Genomic DNA, 18421 nt, shown 5'->3' with positions numbered 1-18421 from the left:
GCAAATGCAGCCTCTTTTTGCAGAATTAGAAAAAGGCTCCCAGAAACTAACACAACATTGTAAAGCAACTGTACTCCAATAACAAAAAGACTCCCATTCTGAGAAGATGAATTACAGAAAGGCACTATCTTTGGGTGAATGCAGAGCTTGCTAAAGTTCAGCTCCCATCCATGCCCCGTAAGCAGGGTGCTTTGTGGGATCCACAGCCAGCAGCCCTGATGATTGTTAAAGAATTAGGTGTGGCTGGTCCAGGTGAGGATACCTTAGAGGAACCCTGGATGACAAGAGGGGAAGTAACATCCAGGTAAGGGTAGGACCAGCTATCTAATTTGTGGGTCCCAGTGTAAAATAAAAGGTAGGATTCTACATCATTAAGAATTTTGAGGGCTTCCCTGGTGGCACAGTGGTTAAGAATCCACCTGTCAAGGCAGGGAACACGGGATCGAGCCCTGGTCCGGGAAGATCCCACATGCCGTGGAGCAACTAAGCCCATGCGCCACAACTACTGAGCCTGTGTTCTAAAGCCTGCGAGCCACAACTACTGAGCCCTTGTGCCACAACTACTGAAGCCCGTGCGCCTGGAGTCCATGCTCCGCAACAAGAGAAGCCACCGCAATGAGAAGCCTGCTCACTGCAATGAAGAGTAGCCCCTGCTTGTTGCAACTAGAGAAAGCCCGCGTGCAGCAATGAAGACCTAATGCAGCCAAAAGTAAATGAATAAATAAATAAATTTTTTTAAAAAAGAATTTTGGGATGGCTGGGGCAGAGCAGTAAACTAAGTGCAGTGCCCACTGGGACTCTGCATGGGTCACAAGCCCAGGAAGCCAGCCCTGGGTGAGGGGATAAATGCCGTGAGAGTCCCGCTGGCGGCCAGCATTACAATGACCCACCTTCACCAGGCTGGCAACATAGAAGAACGTACCACACAGAACATGTGGACTATAGCACCCCCAGGCGTCAAGAACAGTACTGCTGTTTTTCTCCAACAGGCCAGCAGGAGCTGCTCTTGCCCAGGGAAGGAGAGGTAGACGGCTGGGTTTTACTTGTAATAATAAGGACAGATGCAGACGTGCCAGACTCAGTGCGTTACAACCATTATCCTTTTTACTTCTCCAACAAGCCCATGCACTTTGTACCAAAGCCATCTCCATTTAGATGAGGCGCTAAGGCTCGGGGAAGTGGAGGTGGTGGAGTTTTGGCTCAGCCAGTCTGGCTCGAGGGTTTGTATATTTAACCCCTACACTCTATTGCCGTTTACTAGTTTGTTCTCACACCAGAAGTGCCTGGGGCAGTGTGTGCACCGCACACACACACGCACACGCACACGCACACGCACACAGTCACACACAGTTTGCCAAATGAATTGCTTTATTCAGAAGAGCCCACCAGGATTGTAGCTGCTACTGCTAAACATGCCATTGGACTTGAAGAAGAGTGGAAATGGGGAAAAAGTCTCCTGCTGCCCAAGGAAGCAGCGGGAAGGGGCCAGGCATACACGCGCAGAATTTGGGCTTTTCCTTCTGGATAGAAGGCTTCTATCTGGGGAGAGAATGGCTCCTGGCTTGTCTTCAGGATGGGAGAGGCAGTTTCCTTCATTTGCCAGGGAACTTGCCTAGGGTGGGGAGTGGGGTGCTGGAGAAGGAAGTTCAGCACTGGGTGGCAAGGTCTCCGGCATCAGGGGCCTCTCAGCACCGGGGGGGCCATCCCTTTGCTCTGCAGGTTGTAGTATTGGAGCTTTTGATTATAGGCCTTCTGGTTTCTCACAACACAATCGACAGCTATTTTATCACATTGACACAGTTGACTCCTACAGTAGTCCTGATCACAAGAAAATAAACACGGGAGAGGGGTTCGTTAATGTTCTATGGTTTCTTGTGGGAATTCTGGGGGAGAAGACACAGCCCCTGTTCTCCCAGGGTTTCTAGTCTGGGACAAGCACCTATGTCCCAGATATTTCTGACTGGTGGGGAGACAGAATTCCTGCCCTCAGGAAGCCCACACCCAGTCTGATGGGGACACCTGCAGCCGTGCACTGGGATTCTGTTAAAAGCCTTCCTGTTAGCTATTGTCTCGTTTTTCTCCCTAGCAGATGTGTTCAGGTGCAAAGCCCCTGGCCCCTGGGGTCTGGGAATGGGTCTTGGTTGGTGTAAACCAGTCATGGTCATCTCATTTCTTTTGTGGTGATTAGTCTCTGGGTAGCATGTGGCCTTGCTCTGGCCATGGAGCCACAAGGGAAAGTCTGCTGTGGGCCTCCGGGAATGATTAATTTCCTCCCTCAGAAAGAGAGATATGCAAAGGGAAAGCCTCTTTTGTAGGGTGAAGCCATAACCCTTGGAGCTGCAGCCTGTGCCTTGGCATTACATTGCCAACCTGGCAGAGTAGAAGGCTGGGAAAAGGCTGGGTCCTTGGCAACATAGTTGAGAAGGTGTGCCAGCCCTGGCACTGCCCTCTTCCAGACTTCTGTTATGGGAGATATAGACTTCCTCAATGTCTGAGCCTCTGTTAGTTGGACATCTTATCGCTTGCCACCCAAAGCCTGCTAAAGACACATGACCTAAGGAAAGGTCATGATGGGGAGACCTTATATCTGATCTTAGAGAGCTCAGGCTGTTGGGGAACTCACGCTTTCTCAAAATCCTACTCATGGGTCAGCTGTCTGCGGGCGCTGAACAATCCCTTCTGGCCACCACCCATCTCCCTCCTCCCCTTCACAGCCAGATGTGCTCCAGAAGGGTGTCTACACTTACTACCTCTGCTTCACTTCCCACCCACCTTCCAACCTGCTCTAATCTGGCTTTGGCCTCACTGCTCCACGGAAACAGCTCCCACTCGTGTCCTCAGTGGTCTTCCTGCCTCTAAATCCAAGGAGCCGGCTCAGCCCTTAGCCTGGAGGACTCCTCTGTTAAACTGGCTGCCGTTAATCATCTCCTCTTGCCAACTCCTTGACCTTCTTGGTTCTTCTCCTCTCTCTCTGACTGTCCCTCCTCTGTCTCCTTTCTCGGCCTTTAAACATCAAATAGAGGAGTACATCCAACTCTCAGCTCTCTGCTGCCGCCTCCTGAATGTGTGTCCAGACCCTGCCCTTGAGCTGCGAGTTCCTTCATCCAGCTGCGTGCTGCCCATCTCGCTGGGTGTTCTGGAAGCCTCCAAACTCAACATGCTCCCACTGGAACTCCTCTTCCCCTCACCCAGGACATAGCCACTCTTGAAGGCAGCCAGCGATCAGGGACTGGGTATTAATTTCCGGGTATTTACTTCTCAGAGGATCCCAAGTTGATATCTCTAAGCGACTGCCTTGTTTCTTCTGAACTCCAGTTAAACAGCTGATCCCTCTGGGATCTTAGGAGTTGGTGGTGCAGGGGAATAGGGTGAGGGAATGGCCATTGGTGGACTCAGAGTTTGGCATGCCTCTGCCCCTAGGCAATCCTCATTTTTCCCTCTCATCAGCTGGCAGGACAGACTGAGGATGGAAAAACCTTATGTGCTGTTAGCTGATGCCAAAATTTTAGATTGTTTTTTAATCTTTCCCGTGGGCCTCTCTCCTGAGTGAATAAAGCCCCGTAACCAGTTCTGGGTATGACCCTCCTGAACCCACTTCCAGGAGAGGGCAGGGACCATCTGCTGTTGATCGGTTCCTTTCTTCGGCTAAATCTTATTCAGGAATAAGAAACAGGGCATTTAGTGTTATTCATTTGTTCGATCTATCAGTCATTCACAGGAAGTACATACTAAGCCTCCGCAAAGTGCCAGGACCCATGAGAGCCTCTCAGGAGGTGATGAGACTTGCCCTTTCCCCAGGGACCCCGGGAACCCCAGCAGGGGAAAGAGTGCAATGGGGCAGATGGTCCCTTCCCATTGACTTGGATCAGCACCTCCACCTTCTCTTCTTACCCCTCTTTCTTCTCTTCTTCTTCCTCCTCCCCTTCTGGAAAAAGCCAGAGACCGTCCTGGAGTTTCCCCTCCACGTACAGCCGCCACCTCATCCCCAGGCCTCACCTGTTTGGAGACGGAGCTGATTGACGCTCCTTGGATCTATTGCTGTTTCTTCTTCAGCCTCAGGGAGACAGTGACTCTAGCTTTCATTTCTAAAACAGATGCCTTTTTCCCTGCCCTTCAATATTGCTAAGAATTTAGCTCCCATGGCCTTCAGTTAACTCTCCCCAACACCCGTCCCCAAACAGCCAGTGTGGCAGAGGCTATGGTGGTACCTGTCACCATTCCACCTGCTCCCCACATTCTCCAGGCCCCCCTCCAGGTAACAAGGCCAAGGAGAGTGAATATGGCCAGCAAAACGTATGCATCAGTGCTGACGGCCACTGCCAGGCTGAAACAAGGTAAAAACCACGTGCAATGCTCCAATCTTTCTCTGCTCCTCATGGTGGAAACAGAAGATGGAGGCAGCTTGGATCCCTGAGTCACAGCATGGAGGACACCCGTCCGGGAAATTCCCGCAGGTGTTCAGCAGTCTTTGTGTGAGTGAGAAATACACTTTGGTTGTTTTAAACCACTGCTATTGAGATCAGTGACTAGTAAACTGTTGCCTGGTGGTTTCAGCCTATCAATAACCAGTGTTTTGGCTGGACCAGCCCTTATGGTTGTTATGACTGCAAGATGCCCCTCAGCAATTACCATCCAAAAACTTTGACAGAATAAAGGTTTATTACTTACAGGACCTGGAATTTACATGGTACACCTGGGTCCCCACAGCGAGGTCTTGGGTAGAGAGCAGGAGATCATGGGCCTGGGGTTCTGCTTTTATTGGGGTTGAGAGTGGGGGGCTAGGGTTTTGTGTGTTCTCTCTTTACTGGTGAATTTAAAACACATGAGTGGTAATGTAAAGCATGGGGTGAGATAAAAACAGGTGGCCCAAATATTCAGATTAACCAAAATCTCTAAAACAAAGGCGCCTCAGTGAGGGGAGGCAGCCTGGCCCTTTATGTAGGCGTGTGTGGCTGGCAATGTGTTTATTCAAGATAGCCGTCTTTGAAGTGGATGCCTGGCAATCAGAGGTTATTAGGCACTAATCAAGGTTGTCAGGCACTAATCAAAGGTTAAGTCAGGCGCTTACATTACAAAAAACCAAACAAACCCCCAAAACAACTGTCAGGGTTTCCACTACAATAACCTAATCTACACCGACTAACCTCACCCCAGGCAGCTTTCATGTTGAAGATACAATTTCCTTGAAGTGCTAGACCTGTATTATGCGTTGAAGTGTGTCCCCCACGGAATTCCTATGTTGAAGTCCTAACATCCAGTAAGACCTCAGAATGTGGCTTTATTTTGAAACAGGGTCTTTGTGGAAGTGATTAGTTAAGATACTGTGATTAGTGTGGGCCTTGATGCAGTATGACTGGTGTCTTTAAAAAGGGGAAATCTGGGGCTTCCCTGGTGGTGCAGTGGTTGAGAGTCTGTCTGCCGATGCAGGGGACACGGGTTTGTGCCCTGATCTGGGAGGATCCCACATGCCGCACAGTGGCTGGGCCCGTGAGCCATGGCCGCTGAGCCTGCGTCTCCGGAGCCTGTGCTCCGCAACGGGAGAGGCCACAACAGTGAGAGGCCCGCGTACCGCAAAAAAAAAAAAAGGGGAAAATTTGGACACACACACACACACACTCTCACACACACACACATCTTCACTTGAAGATGCAGGCAAAGATCTGGGTGGGGGTGCTTTTGTACACCAAGGAATCCTAAAGATGGCCAGGAAACCACTAGAGCCCCGGGAGTGGCATGGAACAGACACTCCCTCTCAGCTCTCAGAAGGAACCAACCCCAGTGGCACCTTGATCCTAGACTTCTGGCCTCCAGAACTGTGAGACCAGAAATTTCTGTTGTTTAAGCTACTCAGTTTGTGCTACCTGTCACCTGGTTCAAATTCTTAGCAAATTAATACAACTTCCGGGGATCTCTGTGGGCCTTCACAATCTGGGATTTGTGGACAAAGAATGTTACCTACCATCTCAGTAAACAAAGGATGCTGTGGGCATCAAGCCATCGGCCACCCCTGGCGGTGCATCCTGAGGGGATTCAGGATGGAGAAAAACAGGGTTCTGGCCCTAGATAGGTAAGGTGCATATCACAGGAATGATTTCATTAAGCATAGACTCTTGCATTTTCTAATACAGAGAAAAGCACTAAATTCATTAACTTGAGAGGTCTGGTTTTTCTTTAATTAGCAGTAATCTTTTGATGTTTGACTACTATTTTTTTTAAACTCTTATTTATCCTGGGTCTTCCTTACCTCTTCAGGAGCTTTCTGAGAGGCTGTATCCTGAGCATAAGTCCTCAGTAGTGCCCCAAATAAAATAGAATTCTCAGCTTTTAGGTTCTGCATTTTTTTTTCAGTCAACAGATTTTTGTTCCCATGCCATTTGTTTTAGGCCTAAATGAAGATTCAGAGGTGATGGGCTAGACCTTGGCCTTTTTATAAGCACCTCAGCTTCAGAATACTGTTGTTTCTAAGACAGGTAAACTGCCTCCCCTCCGTATAACCTGGGTGACCATTGCTACCTGGATATCACTGCTTCTGGGCCTTCTCAGCAGTCAAAGCTGGGAAGTCACTCACACACACGCACACACACACACACACTCACATGCACTCACACAATTAGTTTACACCGATATCTCCAATTCCAATCTGACACCGCAGGGTTCAATGTAACCCTTTTCCCTGTTTAGAACTCCTTTCTCTAACAAGAGCTTCATTATCCACAACATATTTACTTATTTATTCAATTCTGGGACAACTCAAGTAGTTTCAGAATTGCAAACCCATGTCTCTGGGAGAAAAAAAATTATTAGCTTTTTAAATATTTTCTCCCAGTCTGTGTCTCGTCTTCCCATTCTCTTGACTGTGTCTTTTGAAGTATAGAAGTTTTTAATTTAATGAAGTCCAATCTATTTAAAAAGTCATCTCCAAACCCAGGATCATTTAGACTTTCTCCTCTGGTGTCTTCTAGTTGATCGGTTTATGTTTTGCATTTAGGTCTATGATCCATTTTGAACTTTTACAAAGCGTGTAAGGTCGGTGTATAGATTCTTTTTTTTCATGTGCAAGTCAAGTTGTTCCAGCACCCTTTGTTGAAAAGACTATCCTTTCTCCATTAAGTTGCCTTTGCTCCTTTGTCAAAGATCAGTTGATTATATTTGTATGCATCTGTTGCTGAGCTCTTGATTCTGTATCACTGATCTATTTGTCTATGCTTTTGGCAATACTACACTGTCTTGATTGCTGTAGCTTTATAGTTAGTCTTGAAGTCAGGTAGTGTCAGTCCTCCAACTTTGTTCTCCTTCAATATTGTGTTGGCTATTCAGGATTTTTTTGCCTCTCCACATAAACTTTAGAATTGGCTTTTCAATATCTTCAAAATAACTTGCTGGGATTTTTATTGGAATTGCACTGACTCTGTAGATCAAGTTGGGAAGAACGGACATCTTAACAGTATTGAGACTTTCTATCAATGCACACGAAATAGCTCTTCACTTATTTAATTAGTTGATTTCTTCCATCAGAGTTTTGTAGTTTTCCTTGTTTAGGTCTTGGACATATTTAGTATGAGTTATATTTAAGTATTTCATTGTTTGAGTGCTACTGTAAGTGATATTAAAATTTCAATTTCTAATTGTTCATTGTTGATATATAGGGAAAGTAACTGACTTTTTTATTGAAGTATAGTTGATTTACAATATTATATTAATTTCAGGTGTATAGCATAGTTGTTCAGTATTTCTCCAGATTATACTCCATTTAAAGTTATTACAAGATAATGGCTATAATTCCCTGGAAAAGCAATTGACTTTTGTATATTAACCTTGTACCCTACAATCTTACTGTAATTGGTTATCAGTTCTAATAGTTTTTTGCTATTGTTGTTGATTCTTTGAGATTTTCTACTTAGACAATCATGTCATCTGTGAAAAAAGACAGTTTTATTTCTTTCTTCCTAATAAGTATACTTTTCTTTTTTTTCCTTATTTCATTAACTATGATTTCCAGTATGATGTTGAATAGGAATGGTAAGATGGGACATTTTTGTCTTGTTCCTTTTCTTAGTAGGAAAGCATCTAGTTTCTCATCACTAAGTATGATTTTAGCTATAGATTTTTTATAGATGTTCTTTATCAAGCTGAGGAAGTCCCCTTCTATTCCTAGGTTCTGAGAGTTTTTATCATGAATGAGTGTTGGATTTTGTCAAATGCCCTCTGCATCTATCGTTATGATCATGTGGTTTTTCTTCTTTAACCTGTTGGTGTGATGGAGCACATTAATTGAGTTTCAAATATTGAACCAACCTTGCATATCTGGAATAAATCCCACTTGGTTGTGAGGTACAGTTCTTTTTTAATATATTATTGGATTTGATTTGTTAATTTTTTTAAAGAACTTTGCACCTATGTTTATGACAGATGTCAGTCTGTAGTTTTCCTTTCTTGTAATGCTTTTGTCTGGTTTTGGTATCAGAATAATGTTGGCCTTATAGAATGAGTTAGGGAGTTTCTGGAAGACATTTTCTGGAAGAGATTGTAGAGAATTGGTATAATTTCTTCCTTAAATATTTGGTAGAATTGACCAGTGAAATCATCGGGACCTGGCTTTTTTTTTTTGGAAAGTTATTAGTTATTGATTCAATTTCTTTAATAAATATTGACCTATTCAAATGATGTTTCTTCTTGTGTGTGTTTTCATACATTGTGTTTTTCAAGGAATTGGTCCATTCCTCCTAATCTATCAAATTTGTCACCATAGAGTTGTTCATAATATTTGTTTATTATCCCTTTAATATCCATGGGATCAGTAATGATGGCCCCTCTTTCATTTAAGACTTTTTTTAATAGATATTTATTGGAGTATAATTACTTCACAATACTGTGTTAGTTTCTGTTGCACAACAAAGTGAATCAGCCATATGCATACACATGTCCCCATATCCCCTCCCTCTTGAGTCTCCCTCCCATCCTCCCTATCCCACCCTCTAGGTCATCGCAAAGCACTGAGCTGATCTCCCTGTGCTATGCTGCTGCTGCCCACCAGCCAACTATTTTACATTCGGTAGTGTATGTATGTCGATGCTACTCTCACTTCGCACCAGGTTCACCCTCACAACCCATGTCCTCAGGTCCATTTTCTATGTCTATCTCCTTATTCCTGCCCTGCAACTAGGTTCATCAGTACCATTTTTTTTTTTAGATTCCATGTATATGTGTTAGCACATGGTATTTTTTTCTCTCTTTCTGACTTACTTCACTCTGTATGACAGACTTTAGGTCCATCCAGCTCACTACAAATAACTCAATTTCGTTTCTTTTTATGGCTGAGTAATATTCCATTGTATATATGTGCCACATCTTCTTTATCCATTCATCTGTTGATGGACACTTAGGTTGGTTCCATGTCCTGGCTGTTGTAAATAGTGCTGCAATGAACATTGTGGTACATGTCTCTTTTTGAATTATGGTTTTCTCAGGGCATATGCCCAGTAGTGGGATTGCTGGTTCATATGGTAGTTCTATTTTTAGTTTTCTAAGGAACCTCCATACTGTTTTCCATAGTGGTTGTATCAATTTACATTCCCATCAACAGTGCAGGAGAGCTCCTTTTCACCACACCCTTTTATTGTTTCTAGCTTTTTTGATAATGGCCATTCTGACTGGTGTGAGGTAATACCTCATTGTAGTTTTGATTTGCATTTCTTTGATAATTAGTGATGTTGAGCATCTTTTCATGTGCCTCTTGGCCATCTGTATGTCTTCCTTGGTGAAATGTCTGTTTAGGTCTTCTGCCCATTTTTTAACTGGATCGTTTGTTTTTTGATATTGAGCTCCATGAGCTGTTTGTATATTATGGAGATTAATCCTTTGTCTGTTGTTTCATTTGCAAATATTTTCTCCCTTTCTGAGGGTTGTCTTTTTGTCTTGTTTATGGTTTCTTTTGCTGTGCAAAAACTTTTAAGTTTAATTAAATCCCATTTGTTTATTTTTGTTTTTATTTCCATCACTCTAGGAGGTGGATCAAAAAAAGATCTTGCTGTGGTTTATGTCAAACAGTGTTTTTTCCTATGTTTTGCCCTAGAGTTTTATAGTGTCTGGTCTTACATTTAAGTCTTTAATCCATTTTGAGTTTATTTTTGTGTATGGTGTTAGGTAGTGTTCTAATTTCATTCCTTTACATGTAGCTGTCCAGTTTTCCCAGCACCACTTATTGAAGAGGCTGTCTTTTCTCCATTGTATGTTCTTGCCTCCTTTGTCGTAAATTAGGTGGCCACACGTGCATGGGTTTATCTCTGGGTGTTCTATCTTGTACCATTGATCTATATTTCTGTTTTTGTGCCAGTACCATACTGTCTTGATTACTGCAGCTTTGTGGTATTGTTTGAAATCGGGGGAGGCTGATCCCTCGATTTTTGTTTTTCTTTCTCAAGGTTGCTTTGGCTATTTGGGGTCTTTTGTGTTTCCATACGAATTGCAAAATTTTTTGTTCTAATTCTGTGAAGAATGCCATTGGTAGTTTGATAGGGATTGCACTGAATCTGTAGATTGCTTTGGGTAGTATAGTCAGTTTCACAATATTGATTCTTCCAATCCAAGAACATGGTATATTTCTCCATCTGTTTATGTCATCTTCGATTTCTTTCATCAATGTTTTATAGTTTTCTGAGTACAAGTCTTTCGCCTCCTTACGTAGGTCTATTCCTAGGTATTTTATTCTTTTTGTTGCGATGGTAAATGGGAGTGTTTCCTTAATTTCTCTTTCTGATTTTTCATTGTTGGTGTATAGGAATGCCAGAGATTTCTGTGCATTAATCTTGTATCCTGCAACTTTACCAAGTTCATTGATTAGTTCTAGTACTTTTCTGGTGGCATCTTTATGATTTTCTATGTATAGTATCATGTCATCAGCAAACAGTGACAGTTTTACTTCTTCTTTTCCAGTTTGTATTTCTTTTCCTTCTCTGATTGCTGTGGCTAGGACTTCCAAAACTATGTTGAATAATAGTGATGAGAGTGGACATCCTTGTCTTGTTCCTGATCTTATGGAAATGCTTTCAGTTTTTCACCATTGAGTATGATGCTTGCTGTGGTTTTTGTCATATATGGCCTTTATTATGTTGAGGTAGGTACCCTATGACCATTTTCTGGAGAGTTTTTATCATAAATTGGTGTTGAATTTTGTCCAAAGCTTTTTCTGCATCTATTGAGATGACCATATGGTTTTTATTCCTTAATTTCTTAACGTGGTGTATCACATTGATTGATTTGCATATACTGAAGAATCATTGCATCTCTGGGGTAAATCCTACTTGATCATGGTGTATGATCCTTTTAATGTGCTGTTGGATTCTGTTTGCTAGTATTTTGTTCATGATTTTTGCATCTATGTTCATCAGTGATATTGGTCTGTAATTTTTATTTTGTGATATCTTTTTCTGGTTTTGGTATCAGGGTGATGGTGGCTTTGTAGAATGAATTTGGGAGTGTTTCTCCCTCTGCAATGTTTTGGAAGAATTTGAGAAGGATTGGTGTTACCTCTTCCCTAAATGTTTGATAGAATTCGCCTGTGAAGCCATCTGGTCCTGGACTTTTGTTTGTTGGAAGATTTTTAATTACAGTTTCAATTTCATTACTTGTGATAGGTCTGTTTATATTTTCTAATTCTTCCTGGTTCAGTCTTGGAAAATTGTACCTTTCCAAGAATTTGTCCATTTCTTTGTGGTTGTCTATTTTATTGGCATATAGTTGTTTGTAGTAGTCTCTTATAATCCTTTGTATTTCTGCAGTGTCAACTATGATTTCTCCTTTTTCATTTCTTATTTTATTGATTTGCATCCTCTACCTTTTTTTCTTGATGAGTCTGGCTAAGGGTTTATCAATTTTGTTTATCATCTCAAAGAGCCAGTTTTTAGTTTTATTGATCTTTGCTATTGTTGTCTTCATTTCTACTTCATTTATTTCTGCTCTGATCTTTATGATTTCTTTCCCTCTACTGACTTTGGATTTTCTTTGTTCTTCTTTCTCTAGTTGTTTTAAGTGTAGGATTAGATTGTTTATTTGAGATTTTTCTTGTTTCTTGTTTCTTGAGGTGAGAGTGTATTGCTATAAACTTCCCTCTTAAAACTGCTTTTGCTGTGTCCCATAGGTTTTGGGTCGTCATGTTTTCATTGTCATTTTTTTCTATGTATTTTTAAATTTCTTTTCTGATTTCCTTAGTGATCTCTTGGTTATTTAGTAGTGCACTGTTTAACCTCCATGTATTTGTGTTTTTTACTGTTTTTTTCCTCTAATTGATTTCCAATCTCATAGTGTTGTGGTTGGAAAAGATGCTTAATATGATTTCAATCTTAAATTTTCCGAGGCTTGATTTGTGACCCATGATGGATCTATCTTGGAGAATGTTCCATGTGCACTTGAGAAGAAAGTGTATCCTGCCAGTTTGGGGTGGAATGTTCTATAAATATCAATTAGATCTATCTGGTCTATTGTTTCATTTAAAGTTTGTGTTTCCTTATTTATTTTCTGTTTGGATGATCTGTCCATTGGTGTAAGTGGGGTGTTAAACTTCCCTATTATTATTGTGTTACTGTTGATTTCTCCTTTCATGGTTGTCACCATTTGCCTTATGTATTGAGGTGCTCCTGTGTTGGGCGCATAAACATTTATAATTGTTATATCTTCTTCTTGGATTGATCCTTTGATCATTATGTAGTGTCCCTCCTTATCTTTTTTAACAGTCTTTATTTTAAAGTCTATTTTATCTGATATGACTGTTGCTACTCCAGCTTTCTTTTGATTTCCATTTGCATGGAATACCTTTTTCCATCCCTTCACTTTCAGTCTGTATGTGTCCCTAGGTCTGAAGTGGGTCTCCTGTAGACAGCATATATATGGGTCTTATTTTTTATCCATTCAGCCAGTCTGTGTCTTTTGGTTGGGGCATTTAATCCATTTACATTCAAGGTTATTATCGATATGTATGTTCCTATTACCATTTTCTTAATTGTTTTGAGTTTGTTTTTGTGGGTCTTTTTCTTCTCTTGTGTTTCCTGCTTAGAGAACTTTCTTTAGCATTTGTTGTAAAGCTGGTTTGGTGGTGCTGAATTCTCTTAGCTTTTGCTTGTCTGAAAAGCTTTTGATTTCTCCATCGAATCTGAATGAGACCCTTGCTGTGTAGAGTAATCTTGGTTTTAGGTTTTTCTCTTTCACCACTTTAAGTATATCCTGCTACTCCCTTCTGGCCTGCAGAACTTCCACTGAAAAATCAGCTGATAACCTTATGGGGATTCCTTTGTGTGTTATTTTTTGTTTTTCCCTTGCTGCTTTTAATATTTTTTCTTTGAATTTAATTTTTGTTAGTTTCATTAATATGTGTCTTGGTGTGTTTGTCCTAGGGTTTATCCTGTATGGGACTCTCTGTGCTTCCTGGACTTGAATGACTATTTCCTTTCCCATGTTAGGGAAGCGTTCAACTATAATCTCTTCAAATATTTTCTCAGACCTTTTCTTTTTCTCTTCTTCTTCTGGCAGCCCTATAGTTTGAATGTTGGTGTGTTTATTGTTGTCCCAGAAGTCTCTGAGTTTGTCTTCAATTCTTTTCTTTCTTTTTTCTTTATTCTGCTCCTTGGCAGTTATTCCCACCATTTTGTCTTCCAGCTCACTTATGCATTCTTCTGCCTCAGTTCTTCTGTTACTGATTCCTTCTAGTGTATTTTTCATTTCAGTTATTATGTTGTTCATCTCTGTGTGTTTGTTCTTTAGTTCCTCTAAATCTTTGTTAAACATTTCTTGTATTTTCTCAATCCATGCCTCCATTCTATTTCTGAGATTCTGGATCATCTTTACTGTCATTACTCTGAATTCTTTTTCAGATAGATTGCCTGTTTCCTCTTCATTTATTTGGTCTTGTAGGTTTTTATCTTGCTCCTTCATCTGTGACATATTTTTCTGACGTCCCAATTTTTTTTTTTTTTTTTAATGAGTGAGACTGTGTTCCTGTCTTACTGGTTGTTTGGCCTGAGGTTTCCAGCTCTGGGGTTTGTAGGCTATTGGGTAGAGCTGGGTCTTGATGCTGAGATGAGGAACTCCATGAGACCTCGCTCCAATGAATATTCCCTGGGGTCTGAGGTTCTCTGTTAGCCCAGTGGTTTGGACTCAGAGCTTCCACTGCAGGAGCTTCGGCCTGACCCCGGGCTTGTGAACCAAGATCCTGCAAGCCGCCTGGGGTGGCAGAAAACCCCAAAAAAACAACAAAATAAACAATAACAAAGTAAAAAATAAAATTAGACTAGGAAACTAACAGATGTGTTAGGAAGAATATAAAAATAAAAATATAGATGAATCAACCACTGGAAGGTACAACAGTACCACAATAGTAAAAAGGAGGAGGAGGGAAAGGAAAAAAAAAAAGTGGGGGGGGGGAAGGCCTTGGCTGTGGAGTGTGGGGCCTAAGCAAGGGTGAGTTTTGGGTAGTGTGCGGGGCCAAGGCTCAGGACTCACAGGGCTGGAAAAGGCCCTGGGGGCTCTGAGGGGTGGGGCTTAGGCTCAAGGAACAGAAGGGGCCCAGGCGTGTCCCCCACCCCTGGTCTCAGAGGACAGGGGGCCTCACCTGGGAGCCCAGCAGGCTCCCTGGACCCGAGTGGGTGGGGCAGTCACCCTCAGCTCCTCTCCTGCTCTTCCCAGAGAGTCCCTCCCACCTGCCTCTCCTGACTTCCCCAGCCTCAGGGGCGCCAATCCTGTCTGGCCTTCACTTCTCCTCCCCCCTCAGTCCCCTTACATCCTACCGGTTTACCTTGGGGTTCCTCCCATCTCCCTGGCTGTCAGAGTCCCTCACCAGCAGCCGGCAGGCGCCCTAGTTTTGGGGAGACGCTAACTCCACGTCTTCCCACGCCACCATCTTGACTCTGCCTCCTCATTTAAGATTAATGTTTGTATATTCTCTCTTTGTTTAGATGCCTCCCTAGAGGTTATTGATTTTATTAATCTTTTCTCTTTTTTTAAATAAATGTATTTATTTATTTTTGGCTGTGTTGGGTCCTCATTGCTGCAGGCAGGCTTTCTCTACTTGCAGTGAGTGAGGGCTAGTCTTTGTTGCAGTGCGTGGGTTTCTCATTGCGGTGGCTTCTCTTGCTGCAGAGCACGGGCTCTAGGTACGGGCTTCAGTAGTTGTGGCGCATGGGCTTAGTTGCTCCGCAGCATGTGGGATCTTCCCAGACCAGGACTCGAATCTGTGTACCCTGCATTGGCAGGTGGACTCTTAACCACTGTGCCACCAGGGAAGCCCTATTTTATTAATCTTTTCAAAGAACCAGCTTTTGGTTTCATTGCTTTTCTCTATTGATTTCCTGCTTTTAGTTTCATTGATTTCTCTCATTTTTGTTATTTCTTTTCTTCTGCTTACTCTGGGTTTTCTTTGCTTTTTTTTTCTATTTCCAAAGGTGGAAGATTAGACTATTGACTTTAGATCTTTCTTCTTTTCTAATGTATGCATTTAAGGCTATAAATTCCCCCCCCCAATCACTGCTTTCACTGTATCCCACAAATTTTGAGGGGTTGTGTTTTCATTTTCATTTAGCTCAAAATGTCTTTTAATTTCTCCTGATGTATTATTTAGAAACTGCAGTGTTTAATCGGCAAGTGTTTTGAGATTTTTCAGCTATCTTTCTGTTGTTCGTTTCTAGTTTAATTTTAGTGTGGCCAGAGAGCATATGTTGTATGATTTCTGTTCTTTTAAATTTAAGGTGTTTTATGGCCCAGAATGTGGTCTATCTTGGTGAATGTTTCACAGGATTTGGGGAAGAATGTGTATTCTGCTGTTGCTGAGTGAAGTACTCTATAGATGTCAATTAGGTACAGTTGATTGATGGTGCTGTTCAGTTTTGCTGATCTGTTGATAGGGACATACACAATAAGGATTGTTATATCTTCCTAGAGAACGAATCTCTTTATTATTGTGTAAATGCCCCTCTTTATTCCTGATAATTTTCCTTGCTCTGAAGCGTGCTTTGTCTAAAATTAATATAGTTGTTCCTGCTTTCTTTTTATTAGTGTTAGCATGGTGTATCTTTCTCCATCCCTCTAATTTTAACCTATATGTGTCTTTAAAGTGGGTTTTTGTAGGCAACATTCCTGGTCTCTTTTGCAGCTAGGTTTCTGAATTAGATATAGGTTCTGTAAATAAGTTACAATCATATGAGTCTTGAATTCAGAGCGGATTTAACGGGAGAGAGAGCTGGGGTCTGTGGCATCCATGTGGCTGGAGTAGCTTGCAGCAGGGGCATTGTGATTTGGGAACTGTAGCTCCAGCAGCAGCTTCTCGATCTGACAAGTCAGTTTCCTGATTGTGTCCGGGGCTGCAGGTCCCTCTGTGGCCTAGTTGGGAGATTAAATATATTAGTGTCCAGGTAAGGAGTACCTTCACTAGGGTATGCAAAATTGGTTCAGTTAAACTGGAAGTTAATTGCATATGGAATTACCACATGGTCATTTTGGGGTCCTTATGTCACTGGAACAATAGGCTCAAAGGGAGACCACTTAGTTGAAAGTGAAGTACAGATATGGGAAGAAGGGTGTGTATAGCACTTGAATAAACAAAAAGACAGGCTGTAGAAGATATCTATGAACTGGCTTGCTCAGCATCTATTTCATCTCCTTCTAGTGCACTGCAGAGGCTGGAAAACTTAAATAAGACTTCCTTGCAGGTAAGATTCCATGTGTTTTAAGATTCTGCCTATCAGGTATATTTGTCTGAGATTTGAAATCAGAACTGAGTGAATGGGAAAAGAGCAAGATGTAAGGCATCAATCTGCTGGCAGAGTGTTCTAGTGAAGGCGTGATGTGACGACAGCTTCACCGTTTGACAAACAGCTTCCTGTTGTGGCAGAAGCAGCAGCTCCCTTGGTAGATTAGTTCTGTGGTGTGACTCTGGGAGTCTTTTCTGGAAACTCAACCTGCTTTTCCAGCACCCCCTCCCAATGATTGCAGGATGCACTGCCCTTCTGGAAATAGTTTTCTAAATAAATTAGACCTCCAATCTTAAGTGGAGCCCTAAGGGTAGTTTGTTGGGGCCAGTCTAGGCAGAGGAAGCTGTAAGCACCATGACTGTGTTCAGGAGAAAGTATGCTGTTGGAGGCAGTGAGAAAAGGCCAGATGGACAAAGCTCAGAGAGTGAAATAATGGTGGAGAGGTCAGAAGGGGCCAGATTACTGCAGCTCTTCTGGCCTTGTAGGCTCAACCTATGGCACATTGAAGCCATACTGTACAAGATAGAGTTATTGTGGGAGATGGAATTATCGCTCTGCCTTTATCTTCAACCAATTCAGTATTTTCAAGAGAGAGGCAGATACAGTATAATGACAGGTTTAAGCTAGATGTGACTCATTTTGGAGATGGCTAGTGTTGGAATGACATTTAGAAAGAGGCCAAGAGCCCATTTGGGAGCTAGATAAAGCAAGTCTTTCATTATAGTCGGGGGCTGGATTTAATGACCCCTCGTGGACCCTGCAGCTTGGTGATTCCTTACCTCTCTTCTGGGTTGGCTACATCTCTCTATTGCTCAGACCTCTCTCTGGGGTTTGATCCAGAGACACAGATAAAACCTCCTCTCCATCGTTTCCAGAGAACATACTTCATTCTGTGTTCCACTTTAAAATGTTGCCACTTAGAATGGTCGTCTCACATTTGCTCCACCCTGGCCTGCCTGCTGTACTTATAAATCTCTCAGCACAATTATGATTGTGGGCTTTTCCTTCATGCCTGAATTGAGCAGGGCCTAAAAGAAACGCTGTTTCCACATATCTTATTTCAAAGGACCTCACCTAGGGATTAGTCACCTCTTTTCCTTCTCTCAGCAATAAGCCAGCCCACTGCTTTTTAATAAGGTGTTGCAAATCTTTGGATATTAGTATTTATGTATCCAATCTTTCCACCAAACAAGGATCTCTCTGAAGTCTGGGAGCCCTCCAAGCACAGAGCTGTGTATCTCCCTGATGACTGAGAACCCCTTGGGAATATGGAATGACTTTCCCATCAGACATGAAACTCCCTGCATCTCTTAGTCTTATATTTCCTTGTGTTGTGTTCCAAGGAGGTGTAAGAAACTTGTCCCTTCCATTCAAACCACATGGAGAATGCCAGGACACCAGAGTGAGCAGGGAAGTCCTGTGCAGAGTAAAACCTCTGTCAGCATTAGGGAGATCAAGTTGAGCATACCCTTCTCTCCTGAGCTGAAAACTCAGAGGGGACTCGCTATGGGCTGACAAGGTGAGGTGGTCAGCTACTGTGATCTCATTCCCCTAGCACATAGCACAGGGCCTGTTGAATTTGGGTCCATAAATGTGTGTTGAGTGAATGAATGAATGAATGAACAGTAAATATGTTGGTACTGTGAATGAAAAACATTGCCGGCCATAGCAATAAACAAAGGACACGG

This window comes from Leucopleurus acutus, assembly GCF_964270905.1.
Source record: "Leucopleurus acutus genome assembly, chromosome: 2".
Lineage (NCBI taxonomy): Eukaryota > Metazoa > Chordata > Mammalia > Artiodactyla > Delphinidae > Leucopleurus > Leucopleurus acutus.
The sequence above is the reverse complement of the archived record's forward strand: the minus strand, read 5'-3'. Positions refer to the sequence as shown.